This window comes from Bubalus kerabau, chromosome X, assembly GCF_029407905.1.
Source record: "Bubalus kerabau isolate K-KA32 ecotype Philippines breed swamp buffalo chromosome X, PCC_UOA_SB_1v2, whole genome shotgun sequence".
In the NCBI taxonomy this organism is placed as follows: Eukaryota; Metazoa; Chordata; class Mammalia; order Artiodactyla; family Bovidae; genus Bubalus; species Bubalus kerabau.
In genome coordinates this window covers 89,627,967-89,652,145 of record NC_073647.1, presented here as the reverse complement: position 1 = coordinate 89,652,145, position 24,179 = coordinate 89,627,967, and the positions used below count along the sequence as shown (strand labels likewise).

At 39.7% G+C, this 24,179-nt stretch overlaps 1 non-coding gene across 1 annotated transcript; it reads right to left on the bottom strand.

The window, feature by feature from the left end:
- Window positions 1-7,778: 7,778 nt before the first annotated feature.
- TRNAW-CCA (transfer RNA tryptophan (anticodon CCA)) lies at window positions 7,779-7,850 on the bottom strand. Its single transcript has one exon. It is a non-coding gene; the product is annotated as a tRNA-Trp (tRNA).
- Window positions 7,851-24,179: the final 16,329 nt, after the last annotated feature.

Below are 24,179 nucleotides of genomic sequence, written 5' to 3'. Positions count from 1 at the left end.
AATTATTCTCCCTACCCACCTTCTTACTCCACCCTTTCGATGGATTTGGGAAACAAAAGGCTCCAGTATAGATGAAAGTTTAAAAAGGCTCTTGTGGTGCTGAGTTTTCAACCCACATGAGGCACTCTATTCATTACCCAATTCCTTTATGGGCCTCTGAACTGGGCACACAACACTGAGCCTAATGAGGTAAGGTGGGCTTACCTTTCCCAGAGGGTGTGAGATAGGAGTTCAAGACTTTGGCACAGAAGACAAGGTGGGGAAATAAGGAAACTCTTTCCAGGCAGTGGGGAGAATGGTCCCAAGAGGCTGGTTGATGTCCCAAGGCAGTATTAGTGTCACCTTATATCACATTCATATTTTCCACTGCATAAGCTTGGTACAAAACCTTCCTACAATAAAATGGAGGAAATGGTTGCTTTCTGAAGCAGTTGTGAGGTTAAATACAAATAATGCTGACCTCATTCACTCACTCACGCATTCATTTGCTTAATTAAGACAACAGTTACTATGTATCAACTATGTATCATGAAATACACAAAGCAGAGGCTCATTCTCCAAAAGTTTACACTCACTAGGGGGACATGGCCTATACGCATTTCCAAACATCATTCAGTTGTACTTGGAAAAGACTTTTAAATGGTATAAATGAGAAAAGTAGTCTCCCAATTTGAAGTATCTTTAGAAAGGACCATGTAGTTAAACCTCTTCACTGCACAAGTAAAGATATTCAGAGAGGACAAAAATTTTTTCAGGGTTACATCGCCAGCTAATAACAGAGTTGATTATTTACACTAGGAATTAAAAAACTCAAAAGTTACCTTGGTTTAATTTGCAAAACAAAGTTTCACAGAAATTCTGAGTTCAAATCTAAAGAACAAGTAGGGTTTTTCCCCCTAATATTGCACTATGAGAAACTTTAAATAGATAGCCAGGGTCAGCTACATAATTTGTGGGGCTGAGTGCAAAGGCTCCCTCACTCAAAATACAAGGGGAAAATCCAGCTAGAAGCACTAAAATAAAAAGTATTTTTCATTTTTCTGGGCATGTGTGCACACTCTTTCACTCATTTGCTCTCTCTCAACTTGTCATGTTTTCTATTTGTTATTTTATATTGTTCTAAGTAAAGAATAACTTAAAATTTAAATTATTAGCATGAATTTTACTGTTCCTCTTTATATTATGCAGTATGTTTTAAGTACAAATACAAGAACATTTATCTAATTCACATGCAGAATCACCAAAATTAAACATTCATATTTCAGAGCTCTCACATGCACATGTTTCACTCTTACCAGAACAGTGGAAATACAGCACAGATACTATTTTTTTATTTCACTTTTTTATATGCACACATTCTACCAACATTCTTTGATTTAGTGATTTGATAATAAAGAAGTAAAATGAAAAGGAACTATGGATTGCCTTATCTTTCTCTTTATTTCTATATCATCATGTCCAGCAATAATGGTTAGGTAATACAGGGAAGTAACGTGAGTAAGAAAAAATGATAGGGTTCCTTGGTTGTTGATGTTTCTTAGAATTTCATTGCCTTTTTTTTACATTTGAAGCAAGCTCTTAGCTTGCATGAAAAGCATAGCTTTGGGGATTGTCAACATTCCCACTTGCTGAGTTATATACTTAACTTTTTTACCTTGTACTCATTTCGAGTCTTGCTGAACTCCCACACATTGTGGGTCCTCTAGAACTCTATGGTCATGCAGCATCACAAACACTATATACAGATGGGGTGGCAAGGAACAGTAGACACACTTAAGCTTATGTGCATGTTCCATTGTCCCACTGGACTTCACTTACAAAACAGAAGTTCAAAGATGAAATTATTAAGAATCTCAGAAGAGTGACAGTAAAACATTAAACCAAGCACAGGGCCCTTCTGAGCATAAGACCCTGTGTGACTGCACAGATCACACATCTATGGAATTGACCCTGCATAAAACAGAATTAAAAGAATTTTATAGTGAACACGCATATGCCCACTACCTAGATTCTACCACTTACATTTTACTTAAATTGCTTTATCATATATCCATCTACCTATCCATCCCTCTATCCATCCATTAAGCTATTTAAAGTATCAGACATTCATACTCTTTAGCACTATAAACACTTCACCATGCATGTTATTAAACTAAAGTTCACTATATGTTTACAGTTATTCTGAGGTAAGCTTATATACATTTAAAACCAAATAGTAAAAGGATATTTGCTGCTGAGCTCTGACAAATGCATACACATGTTTAATGCAAATAATTATTGAATATAGAACCTTACCAACATCCCAGAAATCTCCCGTTTCTGGTAAATTGTGACTGCCATACCACCATCAGAGGTAACCACAAAAACAAGTAGAAATTTGATAGATAAAGACTAAAACAATCAAAGAAAATGAGAAAATAGGAATATGAAGCCAGCAGATGGAAATCTCATCTGAGGTAAACATTTTGTGTAATCATGGTAAGAGCTACCATTTATTGAACACTATTTGCCTGGCATTGTGCTTAGATCAGATCAGATCAGATCAGTCGCTCAGTCGTGTCTGACTCTGCGACCCCATGAATCGCAGCACGCCAGGCCTCCCCGTCCATCACCAACTTCCGGAGTTCACTCACTCACGTCCATCGAGTCAGTGATGCCATCCAGCCATCTCATCCTCTGTCATCCCCTTCTCCTCCTGCCCCCAATCCCTCCCAGCATCAGAGTCTTTTCCAATGAGTCAACTCTTCGCATGAGGTGGCCAAAGTACTGGACTTTCAGCTTTAGCATCATTCCTTCCCAAGAAATCCCAGGGTTGATCTCCTTCAGAATGGACTGGTTGGATCTCCTTGCAGTCCAAGGGACTTTCAACAGTCTTCTCCAACACCACAGTTCAAAGGCATCAATTCTTCGGCACTCAGCCTTCTTCACAGTCCAACTCTCACATCCATGCATGACCACAGGAAAAACCATAGCCTTGACTAGACAAACCTTTGTTGGAAAAGTAATGTCTCTGCTTTTGAATATGCTATCTAGGTTGGTCATAACTTTCCTTCCAAGGAGTAAGCGTCTTTTAATTTCATGGCTGCAGTCTTATATGAATTTAATCAATTTTTATCTTTATAAGAACCCTATAATGTAAGTACTATTAATATCCCATTTTACAAACGAGAGAACTGAGTCACAGAAAACAGTCAATAAATGCCAGCTCAGGATTTGAATGTAGATGGTGTGACTCTAGAGCCCATGATTATAGATGGCATATATGCAGATGACACCACCCTTATATCAGAAAGTGAAGAAAAACTAAAGAGCTTCTTGATGAAAGTCAAAGAGGAGAGTGAAAAAGTTGGCTTAAAGCTCAACATTCAGAAAACTAAGATCATGGCATCTGGCCCCATCACTTCAGGGCAAATAGATGGGCAAACAGTGGAAACAGTGGCAGACTTTATTTTGGGGGGCTCCAAAATCACTGCAGATGGTGACTGAAGCCATGAAATTAAAAGACGCTTACTCCTTGGAAGGAAAATTATGACCAACCTAGACAGCATGTTAAAAAGCAGAGACATTACTTTGCCAACAAAGGTCCATCTAGTCAAGGCTATGGTTTTTCCGGTAGTCATGTATGGATGTGAGAGTAGGACTGTAAAGAAAGCTGAACGCAGAAGAATTGATGCTTTTGAACTGTGGTTGGAGAAGACTCTTGAGAGTCCCTTGGACTGCAAGGATATTCCACCAGTCCATCCTAAAGGAAATCGGTCCTGAGTGTTCATTGGAAGGACTGATGTTGAAGCTGAAACTCCAATACTTTGGCCACCTGATGTGAAGAGCTGACTCATTTGAAAAGACCCTGATGTTGGGAAAGATTGAAGGTGGGAGGAGAAGGGGACAACAGAGGATGAGATGGTTGGATGGCATCACTGACTCAATGGACATGAGTCTGGGTAAACTCTGGGAGTTGGTGATGGACTGGGAGGCCTGGCATGCTGCAGTCCATGGGGTCGCAAAGAGTCGGACATGACTGAGCGACTGCACTGAACTGCACTGAACTGAACCATGCTGCTTGGGGTAGGAAATCAAAGGAGAAAAGATGGGATGGTGAGGAGGGCCCTGATTACAGAGGACCTTGAATGCCAGAATAAGGAACTTAGATTATCCTTTAAGTCATGGGAAAAAGAGGTTTTTGAGTATAGGATGAACCTTGACCTAAACTTCATACTTTATATGAAAATCAACTCAAAATGGATCACACACAATAAATGTAAACATGCATGTTATTAAAATAAAGTTTAATATATCTTTATAGTTATTCTAAGGTAAATTTACATGCATTTAAAGACAAATATTTAGGGAATATTTGCTGAGCTCTGACAAATGCATGCACTTGTTCAATTCAAATAATTATTGAAATATAATAATATAAAACAAAAAATAATATAAAAATTTTAGAAAATAAAATACTCAGGATTTTGAGGTTGGTGAAGGATTCCTAAATATGATACCAAAGCATAAGTCATAAAAACTTTTATAAATTCTACTTCATCAAAATAAAAATTTTCACTCTGTGACAGATCTTATTAAGAAAATGAGAAAAAAAACCCACAGACTGGGGACATTTGCAAACCATATATCTGACAAAGGATTGTATTTAGAATATGTAAAAAAAAAAAAAAAAAACCTCACAAACTCAACGGTAAAACACTCAAACACACAAAAAATATTCACTTAGAAAATGGGTAAAGAATATGAAGAGATGCTTGGTCAACATCACTAGCCACTGGGGAAATGGAAACTAAAACCACAATGAGATACCACTTCATATATCAGAGTGACTAAGTGACAGCACCAAATGTTGGTGAAGATGTGGAGGGATTGGATCTTTCATACATCATTTTAGGCATGTAGCTACTTTGAAAAATATTTTGGCAGCTTCTTAAAAAGCTAAATATGCAATTATCATACAATACAGCAATTGCACTTCTGGGAAGTTATTCTACAGATAAGTAACACTAGATTTACACAAAAATATGTACATGAATGCTCATATAAGCTTTATTTGTAATAGCCTCAAACCAGAAACAACCTGCCTGGAATGTGGGAGACCCGGGTTAGATCTCTGGTTTGAGAAAATCCCCTGGAGAAGGAAATGGCTACCAACTCCAGTATTCTTGCCTGGAGAATTCCAAGGACAGGGGAGCCTGGCGAGCTACAGTCTATGGGGTTGCAAAGTGTTGGATATGACTGAGCAACTAACACTAACACACTGAAACTGGAAACAACCCGAATATCCTTCAATAGTTGAATGGATAAGCAAACCACGGTACACCCATACCATGTAATACCACTTAGCAGTAAAAAGGAGCAAACTATTAACACATACAATAACTTGGGTGGATCTCAGGGTCACTATGCTGAGTGGGAAAGAAAAAACAAATCTCAATAGGTCACATACTGTATGATTGCATTTGATGGAGAAAAGATCAGTGGTACCAGTTGTCAAGGACTGGGGAGGGTGTAATGATAAAAAGGTAGCACTACAGAATTTCTTTGTGTTGGTGGAACAGTTCTTTCTCCTAATTATGGTTTTTGTTAATAAATTTATTGTTGTTGTTGTTCAGTCGCTCAGTCATTTCTGACTCTTCGTGACCCCATGGACTGCAGCACACCAGGCTTCCCTGTCCTTCACCATCTCCCGGAGCTTGCTCAAACTCCTGTCCATTGAGTTTGTGATGCCATCCAACCATCTCGTCTTCTGTCTTCCCCTTCTCCTCCTGCCTTCAACCTTTCCCAGTATCAGGGTCTTTTCAAATGAGTCAGTCCTGCACATCAGGTAGCCAAAGTATTAGAGCTTCAGCCTCAGCATCAGTCCTTCCAATGAATATTCAGGATTGATTTCCTTTAGGATTCACTGGTTTGATCTCCTTGCAGTCCAAGGGACTCTCAAGAGTCTTCTCCAACATCACAGCTCAAAAGCATCAATTCTTTGGCATTCAGCCTTCTTTATGATCCAACTCTCATATCCATACATGACTACAGGAAAAACCATAGTTTTGACTGGATGGACCTTTGTCAGCAAAGTAATGTCTCTGCTTTTTAATATGCTGTCTAGGTTTGTCATAGCTTTCCTACCAAGGAGCAAGTGTCTTTTAATTTCATGGCTGCAGTCACCATCTGCAGTGGTTTTGGAGACAAAGAAAAGAAAATCTGTCACTGTTTCCATTGTTTCCCCATCTATTTGCCATGAAGTGATGGGACTGGATGCCATGATCTTCATTTTTTGAATGTTGAGTTTTAAGCCAGCTTTTCCACTCTCCTCTTTCACCTTCATCAAGAGGCTCTTTAGTTCTTCTTCACTTTCTGCCATAAGGGTGGTGTCATCTGCATATCTGAGGTTATTGATATTTCTCCCAGCAATCTTGCTTCCATCTTATGCTTCATCCAGCCCAGCATTTCACATGGTGTACTCTGCATATAGGGCTTCCCTCATAGCTCAGTTGGTAAAGAATCAGCCTGTGATGCAGGAGACCCTGGTTTGATTCCTGGGTTGGGAAGATCCACTGGAGAAGGGATAGGCTACCCACTCCAGTATTCTCGGGCTTCCCTTGTGGCTCAGCTGGTAAAGAATCCGCCTGCAATGTGGGAGACCTGGGTTTGATCCCTGGGTTGGGAAGATCCATTGGAGGAGGGAAAGGCTACCCACTCTAGTATTCTGGCCTGGAGAATCCCATGGACTATGCAATCCATGGGGTTGCAAAGAGTCGGACATGACTGAGTGACTTTCACTTCACTTCACTTCACTCCGCATATAAGTTAAATAAACATGGTGATAATATACAGCCTTGATGTACTCCTTTCCCAATTTTGAACAAATCCATTGTTCCATTTCTGGTTCTAACTGTTGTTTCTTGACCTGCATACAGGCTTCTCAGGAGGCAGATAATGTCATAACACTTGTTATTAACTGAATTATGGCTCAAGTCTCATATGTTGAACCCTTAAACTCCAGTGCCTCAGAATGTGACTATTTGGAGATAGGGCCTTTAAAGAAGTCACTAAGTTAAAATGAAGCTACTAAGGTACACCAAAACCAATCTGACTGGTGTTTTTATAAGAGGAGATTAAGACACACACAGGCCCCAGGAGCACATGTGCATAAAGGGACAGCCATGTGAAAAGTCAACAAAAGGGCAGCTGTCTGCAAGCAAGGAGAGAGGCCTCAGAACAAAATCAACCCTACCAACACCTCGATTTTGGTACCTCTAGCCTCCAGAAGGTGAAGAAATTTATTTTCTCACGTTTCTGGAGGCTAGAATTCTAAGATCAAGGTGCCAGGATTGGTTTCTTTTGAGACCTCTCTTCCTCACTTGTAGACAACCACCTTTTCTCTGTGTCCTCATATCGCCTTTCCTCTGTGTACTCATGGAGAAAAGAGAGATCTCTGAAGTTTCTTCTTCTTATAAAGATTCCAGTTCTATTGGATTAGGACCCCATCCTTACGACTTCATTTAACCTTAATTATCTACCTAAAAGCCATACTTCCAAATCACATTGGGGGATTGAATTTAAACATGTGAATTTAGGGGTGGGGAGGGGCACAGTTTACCCCACAACAAAGGTATGTGGTGTAGTTCACATTATTGAAAGAAAGTGAAAGTGAAGACGCTCAGTCGTGTCCAACTCTTATGTGACCCCGTGGACTGTAGCCTACCAGGCTTCTCTGTCCATGGGATTCTCCAGGCAAGAATACTGGAGTGGGGTACCATTTCCTTCTCCAGGGGATCTTCCCGACCCAGGGATCGAACCTGGGTCTCCTGCATTGGAGGCAGATGCTTTAACCTCTGAGCCACCAGGGAAGCCCCATATTATTGAGCCAATGTCAATTTCTGGTTTTGAAAAAGTACCATGGACATATAAGATGATATTATCACTGGAGGAATCTGGGTGAAGCATACACAGGAACTTTTTGTACTTTTTTTTGCAACTTCTAATGAGTCTAAAATTATTTCAAAAGAACAAGTTTCAAACAACAAACAAAATAAAAACTTGTAGTGTACAGGAGTTCTTGACTTTCCACACCATAAGAAACCAAGACTGGCTTCACAATGTGTGCTAACGCTGCAACCTTCACCAACTCACCTAAGCTTTCTGAGCCTCGATGTCTACATCCTTAAAAAAGCATGGCACACATCGAGGTCCCTGGATCTTTGCTCTATTAAATTCTAGGCAGTTTCTGAAACATTTCTTTCTCTCTTTTAGTAATATGGGAATGATCTCTAACCTCCTTCCCTCATAAAGCTGTAATGGGGACCTAGGATAATACCAGGCTTATGGCTCTTTGATATCCTCATCTTGCTTTTAGAATATTCTTCCTGAAGTAGCAAAAATAGATGAGGGGAGGAGGGTAGAAATTAGGCAACACATAGAAAAGAAGAGGAAAAAAAGCTGCAAACCAGATGTTTTTTGAGAAATGAAAAAAGTGTGAGGTGAAGTAAGCGTTTGACAAGAATGTTCAGGAAGAAGATTAATCACCATTTCAGTGTTCCATGTCCAAAGAGATTGTGTCTTTGCTTGTTTGGCTGGGTCTGACTTCAGACTTAAAGAAACCAGCTTTTTCATTAAGTCAGGAAGAGGCAGAGGAGGGGGCAGGGACAGACCAGCCTTCTTTAAGTCTGGCCACTAATAGAGGACAGATGGAAATAACTGGAATGCCCTTAAGTAAAGCAGAAAGCAACTGAGAGAAAGCTGTTAAAAGAAAGTACATAAACAGTTTGACCACAAACTACCAGGCTCTGACTTGCTGATAGGAGTGTAAAACTAACTTGTCAGCTTGGTTTTAAGTGCCAAACAGTGAGTGCTAAAGTGGCAAGGAAGAACGATCAATAGGCACAGTCACTTCCACTGTTTAAAATCTTTCTATGGCTTCCCACCATCTACCAGGAATAGTCCAAACTCCAATGTGTTGAATGTGAGGCCCTCAGTAAGCATTTCCAAAACTGCCTTCCAAGTTCTAGCTGCGTCCCAGATTCATGAATTGAGATGAATCTATTGATGAACTCTTCAAAAACAGTAATGCACTGGCAGACAGAACTAGGTTCAAGTTCTCACATTCCTATTAACTGGCTATGTAACCTAGAAAAGAAAAGTATTTAACTTTGGTTTCTTCCTCTGTTCAAAAGAGGATAATAATCCCCACCCTGGTGATATCATGGACTTTTTATGAGGAAGGCAACAGCACCTAGGAGATCTCAATAAGTCTCTGTCAACCAGGACTGCAGCATTTTCATCCTTGAAAGTCATCAATCTCAGATTTCTCCTACTTAGGAAAGAATTCAACTGGAACCAATAATTTCATGATTTTTAAAATTATTTTCAATTGGAGGATAATTGCTTTACAATATTGTATTGGTTTCTACCATATATCAACATGAATCAGCCATAGGTATATGTATGTCCCTCCCTCTTGCCCATACTTCCCACCCCATCCCACCCCTCTAGTTTATCACAGAACACCAGATTTGGGCTCCTTCTATTATACAGTTAATTTTCACGGGCTGTATAATTTTACATATGATAAGTTATATGTTTCAATGCTATTCTCTCACTTCATTCCACCCTCTCCTTCCCCAACTCTGTCCACAAGTCTGTTCTCTACGTCTGTGTCTCCACTGTTGCCCTACAGATAGGTTCTTCAGTACCATCTTTCAAGATTACATATATATGTGTTAACATAAGATATTTGTCTTTCTCTTCCTGACTTGCTCTGTATAATAGGCTCTAGGCTCATCCACCCTAATAGAACTGAGTCAAATGCATTCCATTTTATGGCTGAGTAATATTCCATTGTATAAATATACCATATATTCTTTATCCATTCATCTGTCAATGGAAATCTAGGATGCTTTCAGGTACTAGCTATTGTAAATAGTTCTGCAATGAACATTGGGGTACATGTGTATTTTTCAATTATGGTTCCCTCAGGGTATATCCCCAATAGTGGGATTGCAGGGTCATATGGTAGTTTTATTCCTAGCTTTTTCAGGAATCTTTATACCATCTTCCATAGTGGCTGTATCAATTTACATACCGACCAACAGTGCAAGACGATTCCCTTTTTTCCACACCCTCTCCAGCATTATTGTTTGTAGATGTTTTGATGATGGCCATTCTGACCAGTGTGAGGTGTTATTTCACTGCAGTTTTGCTTTGCATTGCTCTAATAATGAGTGATATTTAGCATCTTTCCATATGTTTATTAGTGATCTGTATGTCATCTTTGGAAAAATGTCTGTTTTGGACTTCTATCCGCTTTTTGGTTGGGTTTTTTGTTTTTCTGGTGTTGAGCTGAATGAGCTGCTTGTAGATTTTGGAGATTAATCTTTTGTCAATTGTCTTGTTTGCTATTATTTTGCTCATTCTGAGATTTGTCTTTTCACATTATTTACAGTTTCCTTCACTGTGCAAAAGCTTAGGTTTAACTAGGTCCCATTTGTTTATTGCTTTTTTTCCCATTATTCTCAAGGTGGGTCATAGAGGATCTTGCTCTGATTTATGTCAAAGAGTTTTATAGTTTTATAGTTTCTAGTCTTACATTTAGGTCTATAATCCACTTTGAGTTTATCTTTGTGTATGATGTTAAGAAGTGTTCTAATTTTATTCTTTTACACATAGCTGTCCATTTTTCCCAGCACCACTTGTTGAAGAGCCTGTCTTTTTTTTCCATTGTATATTCTTTCCTCCTTTGTCAAAGATAAGGTGACCATAGGTGCATGGGTTTATCTCTGGGCTTTCTATCTTGTTCCACTGGTTTATATACTATATTTCTGTTTTTGTGCCAGTATCATACTGTCTTGATGAATGTAGCTTTGTAGTATAGTCTGAGGTAAGGAAAGTTGATTCTCTCTCAAGATTGCTTTGGCTATTTAGGGTCTTTTATGTTTCCATACATATTGTGAAATTTTTGTTCTAGTTCTGTGAAAAATACCATTGGTAATTTGATAGAGATTGCATTGAATCTGTAGATGGCTTTTGGTGGTATAGTCATTTTCACAACATTGATCCTTCCAATCTAGGAACATGGTATATCTCTCTATCTGTTTATGTCATCTTTGATTTCTTTTATCAGTGTCTTATAGTTTTCTAATACAAGGTTTTTGTATCTTCAGTTAGATTTATTCCTAGGTATTTGATGCCTTTTGTTGCAATGGTTAAAGAGAGTGTAAACTTAGGTTGTCTATTCCATGTTTTTCTTGTTTCTTGAGGTAGGATTGTATTGCTATAAACTTCCCTCTTAGAACTGCTTTTGTTGCATCCCATAGGTTTTGAGTTGTCGTGTTTTCATCGTATTATTTGTTTCAATAAATTTTTTGATTTTCTTTTTGATTTATTCAGTAGCCTGTTGATTATTTAGAAACGTGTTAATTCCATGTGTTTGTGTTTCTTACAGTTTTTTCTTGTAATTGATATCTAGTCTCATAGCATTGTGACCAGAGAAGATGCTTGATATAATTTCAATTTCCTTACATTTACTGAGGTTTGATTTGTGACCCAAGATGTGGTCTATCCTGGAGAATGATCCATGTGCACTTGAGAAGGTTTATTCTTCTGCATTTGGATGGAATATCCTAAAGATATCAGTGAGATTGATCTCATATAACGTATCATTTAAGACTTGTGTTTCCTTATTAATTTTCTGTTTTGATGATCTGCCCATTGGTGTGAGTGGGGTGTTAAAATCTTCTTTTATTTTGGGGTGCTCCAAAATTACTGCAGATGGTGATTGCAGCCACGAAATTAAAAGACGCTTACTCCTTGTAAGGAAAGTTATGACCACCCTAGACAGCATATTAAAAAGCAGAGATATTACTTTGTCAACAAAGGTCCATCTAGTCAAGGCTATGGTTTTTCCAGTGGTCATGTATGGATGTAAGAGTTGGGCTATAAAGAAAGCTGAGTGCAGAAGAATTGATGCTCTTGAACTGTGGTGTTGGAGAAGACTCTTGAGAGTCCCTTGCACTACAAGGAGATCCATCCAGTCCATCCTAAAGGAAATCAGTCCTGAGTGTTCATTGGAAGGACTGATGTTGAAGCTGAATTCCAATATTTTGGCCACATGATGCAAATAGCTGACTGATTGGAAAAGACCTTGATGTTGGGAAAGATTGAAGGCAGGAGAAGGGGACGACAGAGGATGAGATGGTTAGATGGCATCACCAACTCAATGGACATGAGTTTGGGTAAACTCTGGGAGTTGGTGATGGACAGGGAGGCCTGGAGTGCTGTGGTTCATGGAGTCTCAAAGAGTCAGACACGACTGAGCGACTGAACTGAACTGAACTGACTATTATTGTGTTACTATCAATTTCTCCTTTTATGTCTGTTAGTGTTTGTCTTAAGTATTGGGGTGCTCCTATGTTCGGTGCATATATATGTACGATTGTTATGTCTTCCTCTTGGATAAATCCTTGATCATTATGTAATGTCCCTGCTTATCTCTTGTAATCTTTATTTTAAGGTCTATTTTGTCTGATATGAGAATTGCTACTCCAGCTTTCTTTGGCTTCCTGTTTGCTTTAGCATACTCAATAAAGCAGAAATAGATGTTTTTCTGGAACTCGCTTGCTTTTTCCATGATCCAATGGATCGTGGCAATTTGATCTCTGGTTCCTCTGCCTTTTCTAAGATCAGCTTGAATAGCTGGAAGTTCACGGTTCACGTATTGTTGAAGCCTGGCTTGGAGAATTTTGAGCATTACTTTACAAGAATGTGAGATGAGTGAAATTGTGCAGCAGTTTGAGCATTCTTTGGCATTGCCTTTCTTTGGGATTGGAATGAAAACTGACCTTTTCCAGTCCTGTGGCCACTGCTGAGTTTTCCAAATTTGCTGGCATATTGAGTGCAGCACTTTCACAGCATCATCTTTTAGGATTTGAAATAGCTCAACTGGAATTCCATCACTTCCACTAGCTTTGTTCGTAGTGATGCTTTCTAAGGCCCACTTGACTTCACATTCCAGGATGTCTGGCTCTAGGTCAGTGATCACACCATCCTGATTATCTTTGTCCTAAAGATATTTTTTGTATAGTTCTTCTGTGTATTCTTGCCATTTCTTCTTAATATCTTCTGCTTCTGTTAGGTCCATTCCATTTCTGTCCTTTATCGAGCCCATCTTTGCATGAAATGTTCCCTTCGTATCTCTAATTTTCTTGAAGAGATCTCTAGTCTTTCCCATTCTGTTGTTTTCCTCTATTTCTTTGCATTGATTGCTGAGGAAGGCTTTCTTATCTCTTCTTGCTATTCTTTGGAACTCTGCATTCAGATGCTTATATCTTTCCTTTTCTCCTTTGCTTTTCACTTCTCTTCTTTTCACAGCTATTTGTAAGGCCTCCTCACATGGCCATTTTGCTTTTTTGCACTTCTTTTCCATGGGGATGGTCTTGATCCCTGTCTCCTGTACAATGTCATGAACCTCAGTCCATAGTTCCTCAGGAACTCTGTCAGATCTAGTCCCTTAAATCTACTTCTCACTTCCACTGTATAATCATAGGGGATTTGATTCAGGTCATACCTGAATGGTCTAGTGGTTTCCCCTACTTTCTTCAATTTCAGTCTGAATTTGGCAATAAGGAGTTCATGATCTGAGGCAGTCAGCTCCCGGTCTTGTTTTTGCTGACTGTATAGAGCTTCTCCACCTTTGGCTGCAAATAATATAATCAATCTGATTTCATTGTTGACCATCTGGTGATGTCCATGTGTAGAGTCTTCTCATGTTGTTTGAAGAGGGTGCTTGCTATGACCAGTGCGTTCTCTTGGCAAAACTCTATTAGCCTTTGCCCTGCTTCATTCCATATTCCAAGGCCAAATTTGCCTATTACTCCAGGTGTTTCTTGACTTCCTACTTTTGTATTCCAGTCCCCTATAATGAAAAGGACATCTTTTGGGGGTGTTAGCTAAAAGATCTTGCAGGTCTTCATAGAACTGTTCAACTTCAGCTTCTTCAGCGGTACTGGTTGGGGCATAGACTTGGACTACTGTGATATTGAATGGTTTGCCTTGGAAACGAACAGAGATCATTCTGTCATTTTTGAGATTGCATCCAAGTACTGCATTTTGGACTCTTTTGTTGACCATGATGGCTACTCCATTTCTTCTAAGGGATTCCTGCCTGCAGTAGTAGATATAATGGTCATCTGAGTTAAATTCACCCATTCCAGTCCATTTTAGTTGGCTGATTCCTAGAATGTCGACGTTCACTCTTGCCATCTCCTGTTTGACCACTTCCAGTTTGCCTTGATTCATGGACCTAACATTCCAGGTTCCGATGAAATATTGCTCTTTACAGCATCAGACCTTGATTCTATCACCAGTCACATCCACAGCTGGGTATTCTTTTTGCTTTGGCTCCATCCCTTCATTCTTTCTGGAGTTATTTCTCCACTGATCTCCAGTAGCATATTGGGCACTTACTGGCCTGGGGAGTTCCTCTTTCAGTATCCTATCATTTTCCCTTTTCATACTGTTCATGGGGTTCTCAAGGCAACAATACTGACATGGTTTGCCATTCCCTTCTCCAGTGGACCACATTCTGCCAGACGTCTCCACCATGACCCACCCATTTCGGGTGGCCCCACACAGCATGGCTTAGTTTCATTGAGTTAGACAAGGCTTCGGTCCTAGTGTGATTAGATTGACTAGTTTTCTGTGATTATGGTTTCAGTTTGTCTGCCCTCTGATGCCCTCTTGCAACACCTACTCTTTTACTTGAGTTTCTCTTACCTTGGACGTGGGGTATCTCTTCACGGCTGCTCCAGCAAAGTGCAGCCGCTGCTCCTTGCCTTGGACCAAGGGTATTTCCTCACTGCCACCCCTCCTAACCATGAACATGGAGTAGCTCCTCTTGGCCCTCCTGCTCCCGCTTAGCCACCGCTCCTTGGGCATGGGGTAGCTGCTTCCAGCCGCTACCCCTGACCTCAGATGTGGGGTAGCTCCTCTCGATCACTTCTGCACTGTCACAGCCTGGCACTCTCGGCCGCCGCCCCACACAATTGGACTCATCTCACACACTAGCAAAGTAATGCTCAAAATTCTCCAAGAGAGGCTTTAACATGATCCTAGCACTTCCAGATGTTCTAGAACTTCCAGATGTACGTGAACTAAGAAATTCCAGATGTTCAAGCTGGATTTAGAAAAGGCAGAGGAACCAGAGATCAAATTGCCACATACACTGGATCATCAAAAAAGCAAGAGAGTTCAAAAAAAAAAAAATCTACTTTTGCTTTATTGACAACTCCAAAGCCTTTGACTCTGTGCATCACAATAAACTGTGGAGACATCTTAAAGAGATGGGATTGCCAGATCACCTTACATGCCTCATAAGACATCTGTATGCAGGTCAAGAAGTAACGGTTAGAACTGGGCATGGAACAACGGACTGGTTCCTTATTGGGAAAAGAGTACATCACGGCTGTATATTGTCACATTTCTTATTTAACTTATATGCAGAATACATCATGTGAAATGCCAAGCTTGATAAAGCACAAGCTGGAATCAAGACCACTGGAAGAAACATCAATAACCTCAAATACACAAATGACACCACCCTTACACCAGAAAGCAAAGAGAAACTGAAGAGCTGCTTGATGAAAGTGAAAGAGGAGTGTGAAATAACTGTATATCACCATTGGTAAACTGAGTGAAGAGTACACGGGACCCTTCTGTACTATCATTTTAACTTCTGTGAATCTTTAAGTATTTCAAATGTATATGCATTCTCATGTTCATTGCAATATTATTCACAACAGCCAAGACATAGAAACAATGTAAGCATCCATTGCTAAATGAATGCATAAAGAATATGTGTGTGGGGGGGGAGGTGTATGGAAATTCTGTCATTTATAACAACATGGATGGACCTTGAGGGCATTATGCTAAGTGAAATAAATCAGACAGAAAAAGATAAATACTGTATAATCTTATTTATATGTGGACTCTAAAAACATCCTACTCATAGACAAGGAGATTATAATGGTGGTTGCCAGCTACCGTCACCAGTATTGTTGTATACTTGAAAGTTGCTATGAGAGTCGAGTTTTAATATTATCATGATACCAACAATAAAAATTATAAATATGTGAGGTAAAGATTATGTTAACTAATCTTATTGGTGTAAATATTTTGAAATCTATGTGTGTATCAAATTATCACATTGTGCATCTTAAACTTACATAATGTTTTATGTCAAACTTACACAATGTTGTATCTCAACAAAGGGTGTGACAAATGGAATATTGTCTGACTTATCAGTAAACAAAGGATGTCACAGTCATCAATGTTGATGTTGAGCTGGTGAGCCCTGAGGAAACTCAAGAAGGAAACAAAGAATACTTGCCAATTAGCAACCATCAGACTACAGCCATTCCCCATGGTGACCCTGAGGAAACTCAGGATATAAAAATGCAGGATACTGACTTCAGATAAACTGAGGTACATATCAATGGAATGATTTCAGTGAGCCCAGGCTCTTGCATCTTCCCATATATAGGAAAGTGCTAAATTCCTTAACTTGAGATATCTAGCTTTCTTTTATTAACAGAAACCTTTTGTTCTTGTTACCTGCCCTTTGTTGCAAAACTCATATATATCCTAACTCCCTCCTCACCTCTTCAGAGCAGTTTGCTCAGGCTTACTTGAGAAGCTGCCTCCTGGGCTTAAAGTCCTAAAACTTTCCCACTGAATAAAGCATAACTCTCCATGTTTTGGTTATGAATATTTTTTAGTCATCAGAGGGAAGAAAAAAGTTAAATTGCAGCCCTAACCAACATTTTTTCAGCAACCTCATTAAAGACTCTAAGACAGAATCATTCAGCTAAGTCATAAGACAGAATCATTCAGCTAAGTCATTCTCAAATTCTTAACCCAGAGAAACTCTATGAGGTAATAAATGTTTAATGTTGTTTAAGCCAACAAGACTTGGGATATATTGTTATGCATTCCTAAGTAAAAAATATTCATTAAATGTGCTAATACCTTTTCAAATTGTTGTTGTTGTTCAGTCACTAAGTCGTGTCCAACTTTTTGTGACACATGAACTGCAGCACTCCAGGCTTCCCTGTCCTTCACTATCATCTGGAGTTTGTTCAAACTAATGTCCACTGGGTCAGTGATGCCATCCAACCATCTCATCCTCTGCCATCCATTTCTCCTCTTATCCTCAATCCTTCCCAGCATCAGGGTCTTTTCCAATGAGTCACTTCTTTGCATCAGGTAGCCAAAGTATTGGAACTTCAGCTTCAGCATTAGTCTTTACAATGAATATTCAGGGTTTATTTCCTTAGGATTGACTGGTTTGATCTCCCTGCTGTCCATGGGACTTTCAAGAGTCTTCTCCAGCCCCACAGTTTGAAAGCACCAATTCTTCAGTGCTCAGCCTTTTTTAAGGTCCAACTCTCACATTCATACATGACTACTAGAAAAACCATAGCTTTGATTAGATGGACCTTTGTCAGCAAACTAATGTCTCTGCTTTTTAATACACTGTCCAGGTTTGCAATAGCTCTTCTTCCAAGAAGCAGGCTTCTTTTAATTTTGTGGCTGCAGGAACCATCTGCAGTGATTTTGGGGCCCAAGAAAATAAAATCTGTCAATGTTTTCACTTTTTACCCATGTATTTGCCATGAAGTGATGAGACCAGGTGCCATGATCTTAGTTTTTTTAATATTGGGTTTTAAGCCAGCTTTTTTCACTCTCCTCTTTCACCTTCATCAAGATGTTCTTTAACTCCTCTTCTCTTTCTACCATTAGAGTGATATCATCTGCAAATCTGAGGGTATTTTTCCCAGAAATCTTGATTCCAGCTTTTGATTTACCCAGCCTGGCATTTCACATGATGTACTCAGCATATATGTTAAATAAGCAGGGTGAGAGTATACAACCTAGACATAATCCTTTCCCAACTTTGAACCAGTCTACTGTTCCATGTCCAGTTATTAACTGTTGCTTCCTGACTTGTATATGGATTTCTCAGGAGGCAAGTAAGAGGCTATGGTATTCCCATCTCTTTAAAAATTTTCCACAGTTTGTTATGATCCACACAAAGGCTTTAACATAGTCAATGAAGCAGAAGTAGATTTTTTTTTTAATTACCTTGCTTTCTCTGACCCAACAAATGTTGGCAATTTCATCTCTGGCTCCTCTGCCTTTTTTAAGTCCATCTTGGACATCTGGAAGTGCTCAGTTCACATGTTGTGTTAAAGCCTTAACTTGAAGGTTTTTGTGCATTACCTTGCTAGCATGTGAAATGAGCACAATCATACGGTAGTTGGAACATTCTTTGGCATTTCCTTTCTATGAGATTGGAATGAAAACTGACCTTCTCCAGTTCTGTGGCCATTGCTGAGTTTTCCAGGCATACTGAGTGCATCATTTTAACAACATCATCATTTATGATTTGAAGTAGCTCCACTGGAATTCCATCACCTCCGCTATCTTCATTCACAGTAATGTTTCCTAAGGCCCACTTGGCATCACACTCCAGGATGTTTGACTCTAGATGTGTGACCACATCATTTTGGTTTTATCCAGGTCATTAGGACCTTTTTTGCACAGTTGTTCTGTGTATTTTTGCCTCCTCTTCTTCTTTTAGATCCTTGCTGTTTCTGTGTTTTATTGTTCCCATCTTTGCATGAAATGTTCCCTTGATATCTCTAACTTGATTAAGAAGATCTTTAGTCTTTCCCATTCTATTGTTTTCCTCTATTTCTTTGAATTGTTCACTTAAGAAGGCTTTCTTATCTCTCCTTGTTATTCTTTGGAATTCTGCATTCAAATGGATATATCTTTCCTTCTCTCCTTTGCTTTTCATTTCTCTTCTATTCTCAGCTATTTGTAAGGCTTCCTCAGATTTTGCCTTCTTGCATTTCTTTTTCTTTGGGATTGTTTTGGTCACTCCCTCCTGTACAATGTTTTGAAGCTCTGTCCATAGTTCTTCAGGCACTCTGTCTACCAGATCTAATCCCTTGAATCCATTTGTCATCTCCACTTTATAATCATAAAGGTTTTGATTTAGATCATACCTGAATGGCCTAGTGGTTTTCCCTATTTTCTTCAATTTATACCTGTATTTTGCAATAAGGAGCTGATACTCTGAGCCACAGTAAGCTCCATGTCTTGTTTTTGCTGACTGTATATCTATCTTCTGACTTCTCTATCTTTGGTTGCAAATAATATAATCAATCAGGTTGCAATATTGACCATCTGGTGATGTCCATGTGTAGAGTCATCTCTTGTGTTGTTGGAGCAGTGTGTTTGCTATGACCAGTGTATTCCCTTGGCAAAACTCTGTTAATCTCTGCCATGCATCACGTTGTACTCCTATGCTAAGCTTGTCTGTTACTCCAGGTATCTCTTGACTTCCTATTTTTTTATATCTTCTAGGTCCTCTTTACATGTATTAATTAATTCTTGCACTTTCTCCGTTCTGTTTTCGAGGTTTTGGATCAATTTTACTATCATTACTCTAAATACTTTTTCAGATAATTTGCCTATTTCCTCCTCTTTTCTTTGGTCTTGGGTGTTTTTACCTTTTTCCTTCATTCGTGCAATATTTCTTTGTCTTTTCATATTTTTCTAACTTACTGTATTTGAGATCTCCTTTTCCCAGGCTTTAGGGTTGTATTTCTTCTTCCTTTTGTTTTCTGCCCTCAGTGGGTGAGTTTGGTCGAGTGGTTTGTGTAGCTTTTTTGTTGGGAGGATCTTTTGCCTGTGTTCTGGTAGGAGAAGGCTTTTTCTCTCTTATGGGCAGGGCTGTATGAGGTAGTATATTTTGTGGTGACTGTGGGAAGATTATCTTATGATGAATGCATTTGTGTTTTTGTTTTGCTTGTTTGGATGAGGCATCCTGCACTGGGTGCTGTTGACAGTTGGGTGATACCAGGTCTTGGTACAGATGGAGGCCTTCTTGGGAGTTCTCATTAGTTAATACTCCCTGGGCTCGGGAGTTCTCTGGAAGTCTGGTGTCCTGGACTCAGTGCTCGCACTCCAGAGGCTTAGACCTGATCACTGGTCAGGGAGATTCCACAAGCCATTTGCTGTGGCATTAAAGGGATTAAAACAAAAGTACGATGACAAAAAGCAAAACAAAAAACAAACAAAAAAAAAAAAAACCAGAGAAATGGTAAATACAAAATTAGACAACTAATAACAAAAACAAAGGAACACACACACACAAAACCAAAACATTCCAAAGAATACAAAATAAATGAGAGTGACCCAGTGAGCAAAGAAACCAAAAATGATGTTGACCAATTAAAAACAAAACTAGCTAAAACACAAACCAGAAGACAAGACCAGCTCAGAGTGCCAACTGGGAAATAAAGCAAAGAAAATGAAACAAACTAAATAACAGAGTGAAATAAAGAAAGAAAAGAAAGAAAAGAAAAAAATAGAAAAACAAGATTAAATAGAAATTTATTTAAAAATTTATATATATTAAAGAATAACTGCAGCAGGAAAGGAACAATAAGAAAAACAAACCAAAAACAAAACAAAAAAAATTGAAAAAGAAAAAACTCACAGAACTGCAAAAAGTCAATGTGGAGGTAGAAATATATAAAGGAAATAGAAAGTTTGCTTTAAAATAATTCTTTTTTTTTTTTGCTCATTAGTAGGAAATTTATTATATTCTATCAAATTGAAAGATCTAAAGAGAAACATTATATGATCTTTTCTTTTTTTTATGAATACCAGGCAGGCTTTTTTTTAATATAAATTTATTTATATTAATTGCAGGCTAATTACAATATTGCAGTGGTTTTGCCACAAATTGACATGAATCCACCACAGGTATACATGTGCTCCCCATCCTGAACCCCACTCCCATCTCGCTCCCCATCCCCTCCCTCTGGGTCATCCCAGTGCATCAGCCCTGAGAACCCTGTCTCATGCATTGAACCTGGACTAGTGATTCGTTTCACATATGATAATATACATGTTTCAATGCCATTCTCCCAAATCATTTCACCCTCGCCCTCTCCCACAGAGTCCAAAAGACTGTTCTATACAACTGTGTCTCTTTTGCTGTCTCACATATAACATTATCATTACCATCTTTCTAAATTCCATATATATGCATTAGTATACTGCATTGGTGTTTTTCTTTCTGGCTTACTTCACTCTGTATAATAGGCTCCAGTTTCATCCACCTCATTAAAACTGATTCAAATGCATCTTTTTTAATGGTTGAGTAATATTCCATTGTGTCTATGTACCACAGCTTTCTTATCCATTCGTCTGCCAATGGACATCTAGGTTGCTTCCATGTCCTGGCTATTTTAAACAGTGCTGCAATGAACATTGGGGTACACGTGTCTTTTTCAATTCTGGTTTCCTCGGTGTGTATTCCCAGTAGCGGGATTGCCGGGTCATATGTCAGTTCTAGTTTCAGTTTTTTAAGGAATTTCCACACTGTTCTCCATAGTTGCTGTACTAGTTTGCATTTCCATCAACACTGTAAGAGGGTTCCCTTTTCTCCACACCCTCTCCAGCATTTATTGCTTGTATACTTCTCAAAACTTAAGAGTTAATAGTAATGATAAAATCAACAAACACAGTAAAAGAGAAAAAGAAAAAAATTAAAAACCAACTACAGAACGAATCAAAATATAAGCATAATAAATGTTTTTCTCAAATCTCAGCTGTCAGCGTCCTTTCCCTCACTCTGAGTCATAGTCCATCTCTCTAGGATGGCCTCCAATACTGGGCTGGTCTCTAGACCTGCTGTGGGGACAGCTTAGACTGTAATCTGTCTTTACTCCTGAATGTTCTTGCCTCCAATGTCCACAGCTGCCAGATCTAGGGCATTTTTTTGTGTGGAAATTCTCATTGCCCTTTTACATATTCCATAGACACAGAGTTTGCTTAGTTGATCATGTGGATTTAATCTGCAGGTTTTATAGCTGGTAGAAAGGTTTTCAATCCTTTTTCCATACTGCCCCTACAGTTAAGTTGTGGTCTTTTCCACCACCTCTGCATGTGGGCCATTCATAGGAATTTGCTCCTGAGGCTGCTCTGGAGGACTTGGGTCTGCCCCAGTGAGAACTGGTTGTGGAGGTGGTGCAACTGCTTGGATCGCAAGGACCCTGGAAGCACCAGGTACATGGAGAGCCAGAAGCCATGGGCAGGGTAGATGTGGTGAACTTAGGGTTTTGTCTAGCCTCTGGCAGCTCTGCCCCAATGGGGATCGAGCATGAAGGTGGCACAGCTGCTTGGATAATGAGGACCCTGGTAGCATCAAGTGTGCAGGAATGCTGGTGGCCTCAAACACTGGTGGTATGGCACTATTTGAGTCTTGTTCTGGCCTGTGGCAGCTGGTGTTCAAAGGGCCACCCTAGCTCGTCCTTCTCTGTTGCTTGGTGCAACAGACGCTCAAAGGGCCACCCTCTCTGGGACCTTTCTCTATTGATTAACTGCTGGCAGCAGCATGTGGGGAGAGAGGCTATAGTGATGGCTCCACCCCCTGTATGTGACTCAGCAGTATTGCCTAGCCTCCATGGCAGCCTGGCTTTCTTCCAAAGGCATTTCACACTGTGATCTCCTCCCTCACATCCCTTTGGACTGTCTCCCCGCAGTCAACAGCAGACCTCTCCCTGGGATTGCTCTCTAATCCCTATACTCCAGCTACCAGCTGCCACACGTTCCATGGGACTTTCATCTCTGTCCAGGGTAAGTAGGTCTGCAGCAAGAATTGTCTCTGTGATTCTCATTCCATTCAGATTGTCACAGATGAGTGCTTCACTCTCCAACAGCCTCAAAGTCTCCCTCTCTGTCCCAAAACATTGCCCCAATGTGAAGATCTGACCCTTGCTTCAGTTACACCACCCCCCCAGTGCAGGTCCAGTCTTGTTCACTCCCCTCTTTTTCCCCTCCTTCCTTCATCCTACTGGGTTTTGCATGGATCTATATATACCTTTCGGAGAAGGCAATGGCAACCCACTCTAGTACTCTTGCCTGGAAAATCCCATGGATGGAGGAGCTTGGTAGGCTGCCGTCTATGGGGTCGCACAGAGTCGGACACGACTGAAGCAACTTAGCAGCAGCATATATACCTTTATGGTGATCAAAGACTCCTGCCAGCTCTCAGCTGCTGTTCTGTGAGATCTTATACATCTGAAGATGTATTCTTGATGTTCTGTGGAGAGAGGTGTACTCTATGTCTACCTACGCCTCCACCACCTTGCCTCCTTCCTTTGTAATAACTTATATTTTTTAATATAAATTAATTTATTTTAATTGGAGGCTAATTACATTAAAATATTGTATTGCTTTTGCCATACATCAACATGAATCTGCCACGGGTGTACACGTGTTCTGCATTCTGAACCCCCCTCCCACCTCCTTGCCCATACCATCCTTCTGGGTCATCCCAGTGCACCAGCCACAAGCATCCTGTATCCTGCATTGAACCTGGACTGGCGATTCGTTTCATATATGATATTATAAATGTTTCAATGCCATTCTCCCAAATCATCCCATCCTCTCCCTCTCCCAAAGAGTCCAAAAGAGTGTTCTATACATCTGTGTCTCTTTTGCTGTCTTGCATACAAGGTTATCGTTACCATCTTTCTAAATTCCATATATATGCATTAGTATACTGTATTGGTGTTTTCCTTTCTGGCTTACTTCACTCTGTATAATAGACTCCAGTTTCATCCACCTCATTAGAACTAATTCAAATGTATTCTTTTTAATGGCTGAGTAGTACTCCATTGTGTATATGTACCACAGCTTTTTTATCCATTCATCTGCTGATGGACATCTAGGTTGCTTCCATGTCCTGGCTATTATAAACAGTGCTGCGATGAACATTGGGATACACGTGTCTTTTTCAATTAAGGTTTCCTCAGCGTGTATGCCCAGCACTGGGATTGCTAGGTCATACGGCAGTTCTATTTCCAGTTTTTTTAAGGAATCTCCACACTGTTCTCCATAGTGGCTGAACTAATTTGCATTCCCACCAACAGTGTAAGAGGGTTCCCTTTTCTCCACACCCTCTCCAGCATTTATTGTTTGTAGACTTTTGGATAGCAGCCACTCTGACTGGCGTGAAATGGTACCTCATTGTGGTCTTGACTTGCATTTCTCTGATAATGAGTGATGTTGACTATCTTTTCATGTGTATGTTAGCCATCTGT